This window comes from Pleurodeles waltl, chromosome 7 (genome assembly GCF_031143425.1).
Source record: "Pleurodeles waltl isolate 20211129_DDA chromosome 7, aPleWal1.hap1.20221129, whole genome shotgun sequence".
NCBI lineage: Eukaryota > Metazoa > Chordata > Amphibia > Caudata > Salamandridae > Pleurodeles > Pleurodeles waltl.
Window position 1 is genome coordinate 55,878,681 of NC_090446.1, and position 16,681 is coordinate 55,895,361.

The 16,681-nt window shown below is 45.3% G+C and overlaps 1 protein-coding gene across 1 annotated transcript in view; it reads right to left on the reverse strand.

Moving 5' to 3' along the window:
* Nucleotides 1-16,681, reverse strand: part of LOC138247177 (killer cell lectin-like receptor subfamily F member 1) — a 62,227-nt gene that overhangs the window by 35,484 nt on the left and 10,062 nt on the right. The gene's annotated exons all lie outside the window — the stretch shown is intronic.

Here is a 16,681-nt window from a genome sequence, read left to right on the forward strand (position 1 = left end):
TGCTCCCAGAGCTGAGGCAAAGTCTTTAGGTGTGGGGAGGGTGTTCTGTTTCTCTGGCAATCTTGGCATCTGGGCTGTGCCTAGAAACCTAGTTAACTGCAAAGGGGCTTACCGTGTTAGGCAGATATAGCTAACACCTGGGTTTGGTCACTTCCTTTGTGTCCTTAGCCCTTTCAGGCTCCAGGAAAGGAGTTGCCCCCAGAACCAGTTTTGAGTGGCCACCGAGTAAGGGTTGCTTATTTCTGCACAGATTGAGAAAGATTCTGCCCTATTTGTTTTGGGCAGATAAGCACACTATAGGATTGTTCCCAGGAAAATATATGTGAAGTTCTGCAAACATGGGTATGGTAACCCGTGGGAACTTACACTCCATTGGTTACGAAGTGGGCAGGAGTTTCCCCCACCCACAAGCTGGCTCTTGACATAAATGTGACACCCACAGTACCCTTACCAGATACATCTGGACCTGTGGAAGAACAGAAGAGGACCGGCTCTGCTATCTGTGACTGAGAAGAGCTCTGCAGACTGGACCTGCTCTTCCTCTTGTACCCAGGGCAAAGAAGTGGACTCCAACTGTCACAAAGCAGACCTTTTATTTATGGGGACACAAAAAGCTTCAAGAGCTAATGGGTCTAATCAACTAATACCACAATTTCTCACAGTATCCCTTAAGGGTACAGGCCCTGTTTTATAAAGAATGTTTGACATTTTGGAAGACATCGGGTAAGCAGGTAGGAGTCCCCTGGACACCTTTGTGAATCAGTTACTTCCCCCACTCAGAGATCAATAACTCATTCATGATTACTGCATGTTACTGCAGTTGCAACCCCAAACCATGAATACATTCGTTTCTGAGTCAGAAAAAGGAGGGGAACCCCACCTTTACTGCCCCTCCTGTCTCCAATGCTGGAAGGTTTACAAAAGCCCTTTTAGGAATCAACATAGATTTTTCCAGCTCATAAAAGGGGCATTTGTGTACTAAGACAATCAGGTTTGCAAGATTTGCAACTGCAAAAAGGTTTTGTGCATAATATTAGACCAGGTTATTATTTTCCATAACTTCCTTGTATCTTTTGCACATGAAGTAATCACATTTCCACCCCTTGAGTGGCACTTGCTGGCTGTTTCCAAATAGCCTAGATATCTCTACATTTATCACTTTCTGGTTGTGCTTTACTTAGAACTAAACCATTATTCAAATTTGGTCAAACTGTAGTATAGCATTTATTCTGTGCTAACTTAGCACAGAGAAAATTATTTATTTTAAAACTAATATGTTTGTGAGATAATTACAAGTCCCCTCGTAGCCTCTTCCCATGATCCGCAAGAAAAGTGACGCTGCATTGGATGCAGCACAACTTGTCTTAAATTCGGCCCAAAATCTTTTAGCATTTAGGTTGAGACTGGATTTCAAACAAGTTTAATGTCTCCAAACCTGTCAGAGTGTGGTAGTTGTTCCAAAACTTTCCAGATCAACCCTGCCTTCAAATGTCCACTCCTAACCCCTGCCATCCTTTAACTCATGCACAATATTATACAATTGTGGGGTGATATGCACAATGTTATACAATTTTGGGGTGATATGCACACAACTATAGAATGTGGGGTGAGATGCACAATATTATACAATTATGGCGTGATACGCACAATATTATACAATTGTGGGGCGATGTTCACACTATTCTCCAATTGTGGGGTAATATACACACTACTATACAGTTGTGAGGTGACATGCACAATAATATACAACTGTGGGGTGATATGCACACTATTATATAATTGAGGGGTGATATTACTCACAGTTAAATTAATTAACCTACTGTTTGTTAATGCCTTGAACTAGTAAATCAAGTCATTTTCACATGCATGGTAAACACGAATGTGCAAACAATTTTAAGCAATGGACTCATTGAGTACTTACAAACAGCGAGATTTGAGGTGCTACATGGATAAATGAAAATGTATTTTAATGTTAGTACTGTTAGATAGAGAGGCCAAGGCTTCCATGAATATGGCCTCTTCGCCCTATCCCAGTCCCGCGCTTTATGTGCCTGAATAGATATGAATCAGCCTAGTGTCCTGCAGCTACATCACTGCTCAGCAGGGCTCATATCAAGGCCCATATTTATACTTTTTGACGCAAAACTACGCAAACGCAATTTTGCGTCAAAAAGTATAGCGCCGGCTTGTGTGATTCCAGGGGGCACCAGCCAGGCACCAAATTTATGGAATCCCTCAAGCTGGTGCAAAGGGTAGGCTAGCGTCTGGGAAAATGACGCTAGCCAGGAGCTGGTGGCAGTATGGGGGCAGGGGTTTTTGCATCAAAAATGACGTTAAGCTGGTTAGAGGCAAAATAAATGCCATTAACCAGCCTAGCATCATTTTCTGACGCGAGACCATCCATACCACATGACTCTTGTCTTATATAAGACAGGAGTCATGCTCACCACCCCAGTGGCTAGCACATGGTACAAGGGTCCCCTGGGCATGGCCATTACACCCTGTGCCATGCAGGGGGTCCCAAGTTTGGACCCCGATGACACTTTAATTAAAAAAAGAAATACTTACCTATACTTACCCTACTTACCTCTATCCTTTGGTGTCCCTCTGGTGTGGGTGGGGGTGTTCCTGGGGCTTGAGGAGGGCACCTGTGGACCCATTCCATGGTGTTCAACCATAAAAATGGATCCACAGGTCCCCTAACACCTGGGGTGACCCAGGTGTTAAATAATGGTGCAAAGCATGCTTTGCACCATTATTTACCCCCTCCTCCCACCCATGCGTTATTTTAGCACGGGGGATAAATATGGGGCTATGGGGATATCCTCATTGTTGCATGGGAACGCCTACCTTGCATCTCACTGACGCAAGGTAGGTTCACGTATCTAAAAAATTATGCAAACTCCAATATTTTGATGTTTGACGCGTCGATCTTCAAAATATAAATATGGAGTAAGTTTTGTGCTGAATTTGCAAAAAATGACGCAAATTTTAGGCAAATGGAGTATAACTATGCACCTGAGTTTTAAAGTGAAAGTATTGGTACTCTTAGGTTGGCTTGGTATGATATTGGATACAGTACATCTAAGACTGGTAGGCGCAGTTTGTATGTTACAGAATCATTACTTTTCAGCATTTCCAGGCACCCCCTTTGTTTCAGGGTCTCCATGCCTTTATGCAACTCTTCAAAGGATTACTGCATACTGCCAATTACACTGTACTGGTACTATTCAGCAGTCACAGCTTACAGGCCACAAACTGAATGGGCATACCCATCTCACCTTTCATATCAGGTATTTCTGAGTATCAAGAATTTGTAGATGCAAATGATTGCACAACTCTGTGGGCCATCCAGGCAAGATGTTTTCAATACAGCACCTTTCATAAACCTTTCGCTAGCCCGATACATGGCTGTAATTTCGAGTATAGCGTAAGGAATATTGGGAGACCCCAAAATGTTGACCTAAACATTGAAAACCGATATTGTGATCACCCAATGGTCCTTCTGTGATATTCTGGGCCGGCAACCTGATACACAAGTATCTGCCACTACTCAAATCCTACTAGTGCTTTCAAAGCAACGTTAAGTCTAGAATCTCTAAATTACTAAACAGGATCGTCCTCTCAATATCCAAAAGGACAGATTCATTCACGAGTTAGGTATGAGGTACATCTGACACTTTCCCAGTCCAGCACTTTTCCAGTGGCTCTGGCCTGTTGTGAAATACATCTTGGTGGGTAAGTAATTTACTTTACAGAAGTCAAGTTCCTGTCTTGGTAATTTTAGTAGATTGAACCTTAAAGAATTGAAAGGGCTAAGAAATAGACCATTCTTTCTTTCAAGAATGTTTTACTAAATAAGTCTTTAAGGGTCTCCAGGCCTATGTTTCTTCTTCTTGGACTAGCTGTTGTGGCAGCCATCATGAAGAAGAGGGGAAGAGAGTAGAGAGAAAAGGAGGGGGATAGAGTGAGAAGTGGTGAGAAGGTAGAGAAGTGCTGTGGAAAAATAGCAGGAGGGAGAAAGACAAAATAGAACAGTTGAAAGAGGGGACAAATACAGAACATTTTATAAGGTATGAGAGATAAAAACTGCTACTAGAGATGGAGAAAAATAAGGAATTATGGAGAAACTGGGAGCAGGAAAGGATAAATAAAGGGAGATTACATGGGCAAACTGATCTATGATCTCCTATTTAGGTCTGACCAATGGTGTCCTACATTGTTTTCAGCCAAATCCCTACCTTCTTGTTATTTGTTCCTCTATGCACTGACACTTTAAATGTCAGTCATGCACTGCTAGAATTGTCTATGAAACATACAACACACATGCTAAGTGAGGGTGTTGTTAAGGTGATGATATCACGAGTTTCTAGTATGCATTTTAATCAAGCAGCCTGCTTACTGCCTCATACCTTGAAACTTGAGATTTAATTGCATCCCTAGTAATACCGAACCACTCCCTGCATGTTCCCTATTCCCAGTACACATGATATACCCCATGCTTGAGAAAACTACACTGGGAGTCCGAAAGTGCCTGCACACATGGTATGCCCCTATGCTTGAGAAAACTACACTGGGATTCAGAAAGTGGCTGCACACATGGTGTGCCCCACACCTGAGAAAACTATACTGAGATTCGGAAAGTGCCTGCGCACATGATATGCCCCCATGCCTGAGAAACCTACACTGGGATTCAGAAAGTGTCTGAACACATGATATGCCCTGACACCTGAGAAAACTAAACTGGGATTCCGAAAGTGCCTGCACACATGATATACCCCTATGCTTGAAAAAACTACACTGGGATAAGGAAAGTGCCTGCACACATGATATGCTCCCATGCCTGAGAAAACTACACTGGGATTCAGAAAGTGCCTGCACACATGTTATGCCCCTATGCCTGAGAAACCTACACTGTGATTCAGAAAGTGCCTGCACACATGATATGCCCCCACACCTGAGAAAACTATACTGGGATTCAGAAAGTGCATCCACACATGATATGCCCCCACGCCTGAGAAAACTACACTAGGATTCAGACAGTGCCTGCACACATGGTATGTCCCCATGCCTTAGAAAACTACACTAGGATTCAGTAAGTGCCTGCACACGTGATATGCCTCTATGCTTGAGAAAACTACACAGGGATTCAGAACGTGCCTGCACACATGATATGCCCCTGAGAGAGCGTAGCTTACATAACCTATATTAAAATGAAATGCTTATATCAATGTGTAATGATGCTGCATAGAAAACAATAATAATAACCATTTTGCTTAAACGTGCACCTGAATTATGATTACAGTAAATGGCCACCAATGTACACGGAAACTAATAATGATGAATAAAATGTTTATGTTAGGCCTTAAGTTAGCGTGAGCTGTGAGTTTTAGCTGCCCAGTTCTCATATTAAATGCATTTTTCTGTTTTTCCAGTGAGCTGAGTTGCAAAGGGCCATGACCCTGCAAATGTTCTTTTTCTTCAACTTGGAAGACAAATGTATCTATGTCGATTCCGTTCCCAAGCACATATTCGGTGCCTTGGTTTAAGAGTTATGTACAAATTGAAACAAATGTAGATTAATATAATGTAAAAGGTCATTTAGACCGATGGTCAATGGATCTGCTGACCCAAAAGACGTGCCAAAGAGTGAAGTAACACCGGACGTGGCACCTCCGAAAACGTCAATTATGAAGACCAATCAAAGTGCTATGAATTAATGTGGGGTGACAATGGGGATTACATAATGCTAAATTTGATAGGTTAAAGATAGTGGGGTATAGGAAATGTCCAATAGAATTTTTGGGGAATGTACTACGAAAAAGGGATAAAAACCCATGGCACAGAAGGGTCATTAGAACTAGGTAGGGAATGCTATTGATTTTATCCAGAAACTTTGTCACTCTGTTTGGTGACTTTGAGACTTATTAAAACCATCCTCACCCATAGACTGCCCATTTTACACCTCTCCTCCTTATGAGGGAAGTGTCCCCTATGCCCTTTAGTTGAGCTTAGACTGATGGCGTTTTGACTGATGTCCTGAAGACGAAGATGGATCCTGTGTGCTGACCTAATCCTTGGAGGGTAATTATGACAATGCAATTTGTAATTTTTCTGTTTGCTTTTCCTTTCTAGGTACCAACTGCTTAATTTTGATAGAGACCATAGTCAGATGTTTTCCAAATTGGTGTTCTAAATTGTTTTGCATGAAGCCCAACATCCTAATGCTAATCAGTGGTTAGGACAGGGGTTCACTTAAACTGATGCAAATAGACAAACGACTGACATTATGCTATGTTGAATTGACGTGTGTTCAGCACTCTGCTATCTAGATCCATGTTTACACCGTGTTATGTCTTAATATTTGTGATTTTTGCGTTAATGAAATCCTATCACAGTTGCCACATTGTGACTATGCTATTATGCTTCTTGGTATTGAGATTAACCCTTTTGCTCGTAGATTGTAACTAATAGGGAATAAAATTCATAAAATTTTATTAAATGTGCGGTTATTCATGGCTGAAAGGTCATGGTTGCGTTGTCAATTTTGATTAATGTCTATGACTAAAGTAAAGTGTATTGTTGTGATAAATATTGATGACATTATTGATATATTGATTGACATATTGATCAGCTATCTCGTCCTACGGTATCTGACAACTGGGTCAAAAGATTCATTGGCCTAAAACGAGTCCTAATGTGTAATAAATAAACATAAAAGGACGCGTTAACACCCCCATAGCCTGAAAAAACTACACAGGGATTCAGAAAGTGCCTCCACACATGACATGCCCCCACGCCTCAGAAAACTACAACTGGGATTCAGAAAGTGCTGGCACACATGATATGCTCCTCTGCTTGAGAAAACTACACGGGGGTTCAGAAAGTGCCTCCACACATGATATGCCCCCACACCTGAGAAAACTACACTGGGATTCAGAAAGTGCCTGCACACATGAAGACTTGAAGACACTAGGCTTGAGAAAACTCCACTGGGATTCAGAAAGTGCCTGCACACATGATATGCCCAGATGCTTGAGAAAACTACATAGGGATTCACAAAGTGCCTGCACACATGATATACCCCATGCCTTAGAAAACTACACAGGAATTCAGAAAGTGCCTGCACACATGATATGCCCCTATGCTTGAGAAAACTACACTGGGATTCAGAAAGTGCCTGCACACATGATATGCCCCCATGCTTGAGAAAACTACACAGGGATTCACAAAGTGCCTGCACACATGATATGCCCCCACGCCTGAGAAAACTACACTGGGATTCAGAAAATGCCTCCACACATGATATGCCCCCACGCCTGAGAAAACTACACTGGGATTACGAAAGTGCCTGCACACATGATATGCCCCATGCCTGAGAAAACTACACGGGGATTCAGAAAGTGCCTGCACACATGATATGCCCCCACGCATGAGAAAACTACACTGGGATTCAGAAAGTGCATCCACACATGATATGCCCCATGCCTGAGAAAACTACACGGGGATTCAGAAAGTGCCTGCACACATGATATGCCCCCACGCATGAGAAAACTACACTGGGATTCAGAAAGTGCATCCACACATGATATGCCCCCACGCCTGAGAAAACTAAACTGGGATTCAGAAAGTGCCTGCACACATGGTATGCCCCCACGCTTGAAAAAAAACTACACAGGGATACGGAAAGTGCCTGCACACATGATATGCCCCATGCCCGAGAAACCTACACTGGGATGCAGAAAGTGCCTGCAAACATGATATGCCCCCATGCCTGAGAAAACTACACCGGGATTCACAAAGTTCCGTACACACGATATGCCCCCATGTCCGAGAAAACTACACTAGGATTCAGAAAGTACCTGCACACATGATATGCCCCCACGCCTGAAAAAACTACACAGGGATTCAGAAAGTGCCTGCACACATGATATGCCCCATGCCTAAGAAACCTACACTGGGATTCAGAAAGTGCCTACACACATGACATACCCTCACGCCTAAGAAAACTACACTGGGATTCAGAAAGTGCCTCCACACATGATATGCCCCCATGCCTGAGAAAAATACACTGGGATTCAGAAAGTGCCTGCACACATGATATGCCCCTATGGTTTAGAAAACTACATGGGGATTCAGAAAGTGCCTGCACACATAATATGCCGCATGCCTGAGAAAACTACACTGGGATTCATAAAGTGCCTGCACACATGATATGCCCCCACACCTGAAAAAACTACACAGGGATTCACAAAGTGCCTGCACACATGATATGCCCTCTTGCATGAGAAAACTACACTGGGATTCACAAAGTTCCGTACACACGATATGCCCCCATGTCCGAGAAAACTACACTAGGATTCAGAGAGTACCTGCACACATGATATCCCCCCACGCCTGAAAAAACTACACAGGGATTCAGAAAGTGCCTGCACATATGATATGCCCCATGCCTGAGAAACCTACACTGGGATTCAGAAAGTGCCTGCACACATGACATACCCTCACGCCTAAGAAAACTACACTGAGATTCAGAAAGTGCCTCCACACATGATATGCCCCCATGCCTGAGAAAAATACACTGGGATTCAGGAAGTGCCTGCACACATGATATGCCCCTATGGTTTAGAAAACTACATAGGGATTCAGAAAGTGCCTGCACACATGATATGCCCCATCCATGAGAAAACTACACTGGGATTCATAAAATGACTGCACACATGATATGCCCCCACACCTGAAAAAACTATACTGGGATTCAGAAAGTGCCTGCACACACGATATGCCCCCATGCATGAGAAAACTACAATGGATTCACAAAGTGCCTGCACACATGATGTGCCCCCACGTCTGAGAAAACTACACTGGGATTCAGAAAGTCCCTGCACACATGATATGCCCCTATGCTTGAGAAAACTACACTGGGATTCAGAAAGTGCCTGCACACATGATATGCCCCCACTCCTGAGAAAATTACACTGGGATTCAGAAAGTGACTGCACACATGATATGCCCCCACGCCTCACCTGAGAAACCTACACTGGGATTCAGAAAGTGTCTGCACACATGAAATTGCCTGACACCTGAGAAAACTAAACAAGTATTCAGAAAGTGCCTGCACACATGGTATGTCCCCATGCATTAGAAAACTACACTAGGATTCAGTAAGTGCCTGCACACATGATATGTCTCTATTCTTGAGAAAACTACACGGGGATTCAGAAAGTGCCTGCACACATGGTATGTCTCATGCCTTAGAAAACTACACTAGGATTCAGTAAGTGCCTGCACACATGATATGCCTCTATGCTTCAGAAAACTACACAGGGATTCAGAAAGTGCCTGCACACATGATATGCCCCATGCCTGAGAAAACTACACAGGAATTCAGAAAGTGCCTGCACACATGATATGCCCCTATGCTTGAGAAAAATACACTGGGATTCAGAAAGTGCCTGCACACATGATATGCCCCCATGCTTGAGAAAACTACACAGGGATTTACAAAGTGCCTGCACACATGATATGCCCCTATGCTTTAGAAAACTACACTGGGATTCAGAAAGTGCCTGCACACATGATATGCCCCCACGCCTGAGACAATTACACTGGGATTCAGAAAGTGCCTGCACACAAGATATGCCCCCACGCCTGAGAAAACTACACTGGGATTCAGAAAATGCCTCCACACATGATATGCCCCCACGCCTGAGAAAACTACACTGGGATTACGAAAGTGCCTGCACACATGATATGCCCCATGCCTGAGAAAACTACACTGGGATTCAGAAAATGCCTGCACACATGATATGCCCCCACGCCTGAGAAAACTACAATGGGATTATGAAAGTGCCTGCACACATGATATGCCCCATGCCTGAGAAAACTACACGGGGATTCAGAAAGTGCCTGCACACATGATATGCCCCCACTCATGAGAAAACTACACTGGGATTCAGAAAGTGCATCCACACATGATATGCCCCCACGCCTGAGAAAACTAAACTGGGATTCCGAAAGTGCCTGCACACATGGTATGCCCCCACGCTTGAAAAAAAACTACACAGGGATACAGAAAGTGCCTGCACACATGATATGCCCCATGCCAGAGAAACCTACACTGGGATGCAGAAAGTGCCTGCAAATATGATATGCCCCCATGCCTGAGAAAACTACACTGGGATTCAGAAAGTGCCTGCGCACATGATATGCCCCTATGCTTGAGAAAACTACACTGGGATTCAGAAAGTGCCTGCACACATGATATACCCCCACGTCTGAACAAACTACACAGGGATTCAGAAAGTGCCTGACACACATGATATGCCCCATGCCTGAGAAAACTAAACTGGGATTCAGAAAGTGCCTGCACACATGATATGCCCCATGCCTGAGAAAACTACACGGGGATTCAGAAAGTGCCTGCACACATGATATGCCCCCACTCATGAGAAAACTACACTGGGATTCAGAAAGTGCATCCACACATGATATGCCCCCACGCCTGAGAAAACTAAACTGGGATTCAGAAAGTGCCTGCACACATGGTATGCCCCCACGCTTGAAAAAAAACTACACAGGGATACAGAAAGTGCCTGCACACATGATATGCCCCATGCCAGAGAAACCTACACTGGGATGCAGAAAGTGCCTGCACACATGATATGCCCCCATGCCTGAGAAAACTACACTGGGATTCACAAAGTTCCGTACACACAATATGCCCCCATGTCTGAGAAAACTACACTGGGATTCAGAAAGTACCTGCACAGATGAGATGCCCCCAGGCCTGAACAAACTACACAGAGATTCAGAAAGTGCCTGACACACATGATATGCCCCATGCCTGAGAAAACTAAACTGTGATTCAGAAAGTGCCTGCACACATGGTATGCCCCCACGCTTGAAAAAAAACTACACAGGGATACAGAAAGTGCCTGCACACATGATATGCCCCATGCCAGAGAAACCTACACTGGGATGCAGAAAGTGCCTGCAAATATGATATGCCCCCATGCCTGAGAAAACTACACAGGGATTCAGAAAGTGCCTGCGCACATGATATGCCCCTATGCTTGAGAAAACTACACTGGGATTCAGAAAGTGCCTGCACACATGATATGCCCCCACGTCTGAGAAAACTACACTGGGATTTAGAAAGTGACTGCACACATGGTATGCCTCCACACCCGAAAAAAACTACACTGGGATGCAGAAAGTGCCTGCACACATGATATGCCCCCATGCCTGAGAAAACTACACTGGGATTCACAAAGTTCCGTACACACAATATGCCCCCATGTCTGAGAAACCTACACTGGGATTCAGAAAGTGCCTGCACACAAGATATGCCCCCATGCCTGAGAAAACTACACAGGGACTCACAAAGTGCCTTCACACATGATATGCCCCCAGGCTTTAGAAAACTACACTGGGATTCAGAAAGTGCCTGTATCCATGATATGCCCCCACGCCTGAGAAAAACTACAGAGGGATTCAGAAAGTGCCTGCACACATGATATGCCCCATGCCCGAGAAACCTACACTGGGATGCAGAAAGTGCCTGCACACATGACATGCCCCCACGCCTGAGAAAACTACACTGGGATTCTGAAAGTGCCTGCACACATGATATGCCCCCACGCCTGAAAAAAACTACAGAGGGATTCAGAAAGTGCCTCCACACATGATATGCCCCCACGCCTGAGAAAACTACATTGGGATTCAGAAAGTGCCTGCACACATGATATGCCCCCACGCCTGAGAAAGCAACACTGGGATTCAGAAACTACATCCACATATGAAATGCCCCCACGCCTGAGAAAACTACACTGGGATTCAGAAAGTGCCTGCACACATGATATGCCCCCACGTCTGAGAAAACTACACTGGGATTCAGAAAGTGACTGCACACATGGTATGCCTCCACGCCCGAAAAAAACTACACAGGGATTCAGAAAGTACTTGCACACATGATATGCCCCATGCCCGAGAAACCTACACTGGGATGCAGAAAGTGCCTGCACACATGATATGCCCCCATGCCTGAGAAAACTACACTGGGATTCACAAAGTTCCGTACACACAATATGCCCCCATGTCTGAGAAAACTACACTGGGATTCAAAAATTACCTGCACAGATGAGATGCCCCCAGGCCTGAAAAACCTACACAGGGATTCAGAAAGTGCCTGACACACATGATATGCCCCATGCCTGAGAAACCTACACTGGGATTCAGAAAGTGCATGCACACAAGATATGCCCCTATGCTTGAGAAATCTAAACTGGGATTCAGAAAGTGCCTGCAAACATAGTTTGCCCCCACACCTGAGAAGACTACACTGGGATTCAGAAAGTGCCTGTATCCATGATATGCCCTGACGCCTGAGAAAATTACACTGGGATTCAGAAAGTGCATCCACACATGATATGCCCCCACACCTGAGAAAACTACACTGGGATTTACAAAGTGCCTGCACACATGATATGCCCCTATGCTTTAGAAAACTACACTGGGATTCAGAAAGTGCCTGCACACATGATATGCCCCCACCCCTGAGACAATTACACTGGGATTCAGAAAGTGCCTGCACACAAGATATGCCCCCACGCCTGAGAAAACTACACTGGGATTCAGAAAATGCCTCCACACATGATATGCCCCCACGCCTGAGAAAACTACACTGGGATTACGAAAGTGCCTGCACACATGATATGCCCCATGCCTGAGAAAACTACACTGGGATTCAGAAAATGCCTGCACACATGATATGCCCCCACGCCTGAGAAAACTACAATGGGATTATGAAAGTGCCTGCACACATGATATGCCCCATGCCTGAGAAAACTACACGGGGATTCAGAAAGTGCCTGCACACATGATATGCCCCCACTCATGAGAAAACTACACTGGGATTCAGAAAGTGCATCCACACATGATATGCCCCCACGCCTGAGAAAACTAAACTGGGATTCCGAAAGTGCCTGCACACATGGTATGCCCCCACGCTTGAAAAAAAACTACACAGGGATACAGAAAGTGCCTGCACACATGATATGCCCCATGCCAGAGAAACCTACACTGGGATGCAGAAAGTGCCTGCAAATATGATATGCCCCCATGCCTGAGAAAACTACACTGGGATTCAGAAAGTGCCTGCGCACATGATATGCCCCTATGCTTGAGAAAACTACTCTGGGATTCAGAAAGTGCCTGCACACATGATATGCCCCCACGTCTGAACAAACTACACAGGGATTCAGAAAGTGCCTGACACACATGATATGCCCCATGCCTGAGAAAACTAAACTGGGATTCAGAAAGTGCCTGCACACATGATATGCCCCATGCCTGAGAAAACTACACGGGGATTCAGAAAGTGCCTGCACACATGATATGCCCCCACTCATGAGAAAACTACACTGGGATTCAGAAAGTGCATCCACACATGATATGCCCCCACGCCTGAGAAAACTAAACTGGGATTCAGAAAGTGCCTGCACACATGGTATGCCCCCACGCTTGAAAAAAAACTACACAGGGATACAGAAAGTGCCTGCACACATGATATGCCCCATGCCAGAGAAACCTACACTGGGATGCAGAAAGTGCCTGCATACATGATATGCCCCCATGCCTGAGAAAACTACACTGGGATTCACAAAGTTCCGTACACACAATATGCCCCCATGTCTGAGAAAACTACACTGGGATTCAGAAAGTACCTGCACAGATGAGATGCCCCCAGGCCTGAACAAACTACACAGGGATTCAGAATGTGCCTGACACACATGATATGCCCCATGCCTGAGAAAACTAAACTGTGATTCAGAAAGTGCCTGCACACATGGTATGCCCCCACGCTTGAAAAAAAACTACACAGGGATACAGAAAGTGCCTGCACACATGATATGCCCCATGCCAGAGAAACCTACACTGGGATGCAGAAAGTGCCTGCAAATATGATATGCCCCCATGCCTGAGAAAACTACACTGGGATTCAGAAAGTGCCTGCGCACATGATATGCCCCTATGCTTGAGAAAACTACACTGGGATTCAGAAAGTGCCTGCACACATGATATGCCCCCACGTCTGAGAAAACTACACTGGGATTTAGAAAGTGACTGCACACATGGTATGCCTCCACACCCGAAAAAAACTACACAGGGATTCAGAAAGTGCCTGCACACATGATATGCCCCATGCCTGAGAAACCTACACTGGGATGCAGAAAGTGCCTGCACACATGATATGCCCCCATGCCTGAGAAAACTACACTGGGATTCACAAAGTTCCGTACACACAATATGCCCCCATGTCTGAGAAACCTACACTGGGATTCAGAAAGTGCCTGCACACAAGATATGCCCCCATGCCTGAGAAAACTACACAGGGACTCACAAAGTGCCTTCACACATGATATGCCCCCAGGCTTTAGAAAACTACACTGGGATTCAGAAAGTGCCTGTATCCATGATATGCCCCCACGCCTGAGAAAAACTACAGAGGGATTCAGAAAGTGCCTGCACACATGATATGCCCCATGCCCGAGAAACCTACACTGGGATGCAGAAAGTGCCTGCACACATGACATGCCCCCACGCCTGAGAAAACTACACTGGGATTCTGAAAGTGCCTGCACACATGATATGCCCCCACGCCTGAAAAAAACTACAGAGGGATTCAGAAAGTGCCTCCACACATGATATGCCCCCACGCCTGAGAAAACTACATTGGGATTCAGAAAGTGCCTGCACACATGATATGCCCCCACGCCTGAGAAAGCAACACTGGGATTCAGAAACTACATCCACATATGAAATGCCCCCACGCCTGAGAAAACTACACTGGGATTCAGAAAGTGCCTGCACACATGATATGCCCCCACGTCTGAGAAAACTACACTGGGATTCAGAAAGTGACTGCACACATGGTATGCCTCCACGCCCGAAAAAAACTACACAGGGATTCAGAAAGTACCTGCACACATGATATGCCCCATGCCCGAGAAACCTACACTGGGATGCAGAAAGTGCCTGCACACATGATATGCCCCCATGCCTGAGAAAACTACACTGGGATTCACAAAGTTCCGTACACACAATATGCCCCCATGTCTGAGAAAACTACACTGGGATTCAGAAATTACCTGCACAGATGAGATGCCCCCAGGCCTGAAAAACCTACACAGGGATTCAGAAAGTGCCTGACACACATGATATGCCCCATGCCTGAGAAACCTACACTGGGATTCAGAAAGTGCATGCACACAAGATATGCCCCTATGCTTGAGAAATCTAAACTGGGATTCAGAAAGTGCCTGCAAACATAGTTTGCCCCCACACCTGAGAAGACTACACTGGGATTCAGAAAGTGCCTGTATCCATGATATGCCCTGACGCCTGAGAAAATTACACTGGGATTCAGAAAGTGCATCCACACATGATATGCCCCCACACCTGAGAAAACTACACTGGGATTCAGAAAGTGCCTGCACACATGATATGCCCCATGCCTGAGAAAACTACACAGGGATTCAGAAAGTGCCTGCACACATGATATGCCCCCACTCATGAGAAAACTACACTGGGATTCAGAAAGTGCATCCACACATGATATGCCCCCACGCCTGAAAAAAACTACACAGGGATTCAGAAAGTGCCTGCACACATGATATGCCCCATGCCCGAGAAACCTACACTGAGATGCAGAAAGTGCCTGCACACATGCTATGCCCCCAGGTCTGAGAAAACTACACTGGGATTCAGAAAGTGCCTGCACACATGATATTCCCCCAAGCCTGAGAAAACCACACTGGAATTCAGAAAGTGCCTGCGCACATGATATGCCCCCACGCCTGAGAAACCTACACTGGGATTCAGAAAGTGTCTGCACACATGATATGCCCCTATGCTTGAGAAAACTACACTGGGATTCAGAAAGTGCCTGCACACATGATATGCCCCAATGCTTTAGAAAACTACACTGGGATTCAGAAAGTGCCTGCACACGTGATATGTCTCCACGCCTGAGAAAACTACACTGGGATTCAGAAAGTGCATCCACACATGGTATGCCCCCACGCTTGACAAAACTACACTGTGATTCCGAAAGTGCCTGCAAACATGATATGCCCCCATGCTTGAGAAAACTACACGGGGATTCAGTAAGTGCCTGCACACATGATATGCCCCCATGCCTGAGAAAACTACTCTGGGATTCAGAAAGTGCCTGCACAAATGATATGCCCCATGCCTGAGAAAACTACACTGGAATTCAGAAAGTGCCTCCCCACATGATATGCCTCCATGCCTGAGAAAACTACACTGGGATTCAGAAAGTGCCTCCACACATGATATGCCCCTATGCTTTAGAAAACTACACGGAGATTCAGGAAGTGCCTGCACACATGATATGCCCCCATGCCTGAGAAAACTACACTGGAATTCAGAAACTGACTGCACACATGATATGTCCCCACGCCTGAGAAAACTACACTGGGCTTCAGGAAGTGCCTGCACACATGGTATGCCTCCACGGCTGAAACAAACTACACAGGGATTCAGAAAGTGCATGCACACATGATATGCCCCCATGCCTGAGAAAACTACACAGGGATTCACAAAGTTCAGTACAAACGATGTGCCCCCATGTCTGAGAAAACTACACTGGGATTCA